Raw genomic sequence first — 4,520 nt, 5'->3', positions numbered from 1 at the left:
ACATTCCTGATGAGTTTTGTTCTTTTTGCTTCTTGTTAGTGGAGCAAAATTTGATTTAAGATTATATAGTGTAGCAATGAGGGAAATAGTTTGTTTTATTAACAATAAAGATATCTTGTTTTCCAAAACCTAAATAATTCTGAGCCATAAAACTGCATGGAAGCTGTAAGAAGATACCCCAAGAATAACATAAAATATCAACCTATGGAAACCACAAATGTGTCAAATCCCTGATGTTCTTAAAGTCTGCAATTGTTTGCTGAAACCAGATTATTATACATACAGGCTTGATCTGTACAGAATGCATGTGTGGTATGTCTGTTCATGTATTTACCTACAGCTTTCAGTACCAGCATTACAATTGGCTGGTGTCAAGGTTCCTGTTACGTAACTGCTGTTTGGTATGCATGTAGAAGCCTTTTATTCTGAAGTGCCAGCTGAGTCCTGCAATTCAGCAAACACGGCCAGCTGCTTTTTTTGTTCCAATTTCTTTTTTCTTTGAAGTTAAAGGGTCAGAGTAGCATTGAGGTCTGTGGGCTTACTTTGCCTACAAAAAACCTTGGGAGGACCACTCAACTACCAGCACAAATAATAAATATTACCAAAAAGTTTTATAAGTCAGTCTACAGAAGCACTGCCTTTAGTTTTTGCAAATTTCAATTGTTGTTTCTATTTTAATCGGTGCCACACTGGGATGGAAAGATGATCTGTGGTGCGTCCAACAGATTTGCCTCAAAGTTTGGTAACAGAAATGTTACAATCAGACCAAGAGACAGGAAAAACATTTATTTTCTGCTCACATCTGTTTGGCCTTTTTGCACTTAAACCAATGAGACAAATTTCCTGTGATGTTGTAAACTGAAATATTTATACTTTGACGTGTTCTTCCTACCATGACCATGGTGGAAAGATTTCATGTAATCCATGGACACCAGTGAAGATCACAAATCATTGAAGAAAAAAGGTTCAGAGCACTGTCTAGTGGGTCTAGATGACCCAACTCCCAATGGTAAAGTGCCTAGGATAGCACAAGGGTTACGTGGAGTCCTTGCAACCTGCTTTCATTAAATATTGTTTTCAGTATTTTTAAGGCACACAAGCCTCCAGTTTTTATTTAGTTTTCTCATTTCACAAATGATAAGATCCTGTTCGATTTATGAACTAAACCAACTGAAGGGTTGGACCTTCAATTGTACAACACTATAGTTGAGTAAATTTGGGGAACCCTTTACATGTACTTGACGGTACTGAATTTTTGATTCTTCTTTGCCCCTGAAGCTTTCTAATGCTCCTTCTATTTAGGAACCTTAGGGTAAACTTTGATTGACATTTTAAAGCCAACATCATTGCAGTAGTTCTGTCTAATTTGTGATTACTTGAGGCTAATTCATAAAGTGAAGCCATATCTTCCCTATTATGCCCTTAAACAAGGAATCCAGCCTGGACTTCTGCAACTGTCTTCATAGTGTACAGGGCAGAATACAGGGACGGAGTTATACACAGTAGACTTTTACGGAAAGTTCAGATCATGCTGATGTAGTAGGGTCTGAGAAATGCTTCTATCAACTGTGACATTAATGGTTAAATCCCTTTAAAAAACCTAATCTTCTTCATAATTAAAGCTGATTGACTATTGATTGATTACGTATGAATAACAAAAAGTCCTCTGTACTGTATTGCAGCTTGGAAAGAGCTTGCACAACATTGTAAAGTTGTGAGTTGAGTTGTGTTCCTCATTTATTCCCATCAACCTTTAGAATTTCACATACTTCAGGATTACTGTTCATTTACGGCCTTGCTTAATTTCATGACAGGGGTTCCCCGATTGTGGTGCATATTATGTCACTTCCTGTGATGTTTTTGCTCCTGGATGTCACTCCTGGTTTGTAAAATGATGCTTCAAGGCCATAACGGTACAGGCTCTACGGAGCTGTAACCATAGAAAAAACAAAGAAAATAAATACAAGCCATGTGAAATGTGCAAAATGTGAAAGTCATTTTTGTTATTTAATAACACAGACCACAATTTCACAATATCAACAAAATAACTTTATATAAAAAAATGAAGGTTTTGGCCCAAAAGTAGATCTGAAACAGTTTGCTTTAGTTTTAGTAATTCTTTTTAAAACTTCTTGGTCTTTGGCACAAGATGTTTCAGTGAGAGAACAGGGGAACAAAATATCCCGGAGGCTTAAAAATAATCTGTACTGAGGTCTGAAGTCATAATTGCACCTTTGAATTTTAAGAATTACTCACTACTCCAAAGCTCTTTCTCTGAAAGCTGATGCATGGAACAATAACACAACACCGATGTGCTGCTGGGAAAAAAAGTTAATTTGTTTCTTCGAAAACGTTGATTTTTTTTTAGCCCGTAAAGTGGAACCAAGTTAAATTGGCAACACAAACAACATATAGCAGATTAAATGTTATCATCACGGTATAGAAAAAAAAGAGCAAGGCTGTACATGTTTAAGAAGTGAGCAGGGATTTTAGCAACACATTCTACCCACCAACATGTACAGAATGAGATGATGTCTGCAGGGGTTTCAGAAGCTTGGGAGGATTTTTCAGAGGTGAGTGTTTGAAACTCATTAAACTCAGAGGTGAAAGAGGAACAAGTCTAACAACCTCTCAATGTCACCTATAGAGTCTGTAAAAGGGGCACCAGACCTGAGGGGTGAAGACACTTGAATAGTGGAAAACAAAACAAAACATTTTGAGGTCATGGAATTGAGAATATACTGCAGATTCATTCTGTCGTAATCTCAGATAAAAAAAGTAAGGTTTTACCTGAGATTACTATTCTATTCAATAATAATCTGAACTGTAGTGCATTTAAACAATGAGGTGTATCTAGATACAACCAAATGATCCCACAGATGTTTTTCTTCTTTGGTTGAGAAAAAAATGCATGAAAACACTTTAAAGTTAAAACACTTTTAGATGAAAAATCAAACTTTGTATGTTCCTAAAATCTATGTTTTGACAAAAAATAATAATCTTACACTGGCAGGAAAATGTATCCTTTCGCTCTGCATGTAAGCAAACTTGATATCTGCTGCTATCTGCTGGCTGATCTTGAAACCACAACAAAACCACAATATTCTCACACCAACTGAAGTCAAAGCATCTGGGCAGGATTTCTTTGTTGGTTAGTTTTGTCTTTCATTCATCTATTTCTATTGTTAATGTGATGCTCTCATAAATATTTGATATTATTTAGGTTGTGGCTGTTTTTAGAAAACAAATTGGCAAATGTGAATTTAAAATAAATTATTTAAAAAAAAGTTAATGTCTTTTACTTATTTTACTAAAAAAGAGGAAAAGTGTGTTTGAATCAGATTATTGGATAAAGTTAGCCTTCAGGAGCCTGGGATTGATGGAGAGGCACAGCCGGCTTTTAAATTCAGTGTTTTCATGTCCATTGGCAGGTCGTAACCTGCACAGGAAGAAAGTGAGCAGAACAGCGAAAGGCAGCTGAAAAGGGTTTAAAAAAGTTTCTACGGATGAATGAAAATGGAGAACATGGCCTCTGGAGCCAAACGCACTTACTGACCCCTTTGCACACACAACCTCATGCAGCCGTGCACACAAACTCACAGAAACACAGCTTTTTCTCATCCTCATTCTGTGAGGAGGATGTGGTATACACCTGACCCTTTTAAAGTTTTCATCCCGCAGAGCAAATGTTCACACAAAAATGTGATTGGTTGCAAAAAAAAAAAATGCTGAGTTGGGCTTTTCAATCAGCTTTTCAAAACCACCACACAAAAGATGAACATCTTCTTGCTCCTGATTGTTATCTTCTCTTGTGCAGGTTTCCTAAATATATTTTAATTTTTCATTTGCAGGAATTGCAAGAAACAAAAGAACAGCGTCATTCTGGTGCATCGGCTTGTCTGCAGAACTTTATTCTGAACCACGACACAGTTTTGTGTTTCTTACTTTCTGTAAGGCCCAGTTGGTACACAACTCCGTCTCCACACAAACTCTGCTCATTTTTATGAAGTACTTTGATCTATAAAACATATTTACACGGCAACAATGATGCCTTTTCTTATTAAGTCTCTAAATTAGGTTCTAATGCCTTATTTAAAAAAGAAAGTCCATTTAGCAGTTGTTTAACTGATAAAAAAAGATCAGGGAAATAATTCATCATTTCAAATTGGAAAAATTAAAACCTTATAGTTTGTACGGAGCCCTGAAATGGACAGCAAGGTAATAAAATAAATAAAATAAAATACGTTTTTTATAAGTTAACCAGCAGGTGGAGCAAACAAAAGCAGACTTAGACAAGACTTCAGCTGTGAGAGAATTCATTTTTCTGAACAGCTTCAGAAAATCTATTTTTTAAGGTTAAACCTCATGTTAGCAGAATACACCATGTTAGTAACGTGACTGCTCTTCTGTGTGTTGACACCGTTTTTTCTGCTTTTGGTTTGTAGCTGTGAACTCTCAGTTCTCCAGGATGGTTATCTAGACTCCATTTTTTAAGTTAAACTAAATTTAGACAACCTATT

This window comes from Oryzias latipes, chromosome 17, assembly GCF_053564925.1.
Source record: "Oryzias latipes strain Hd-rR chromosome 17, Olatipes_Hd-rR_3.1".
Lineage (NCBI taxonomy): Eukaryota > Metazoa > Chordata > Actinopteri > Beloniformes > Adrianichthyidae > Oryzias > Oryzias latipes.
Note: the sequence above shows the minus strand (reverse complement) of the source record.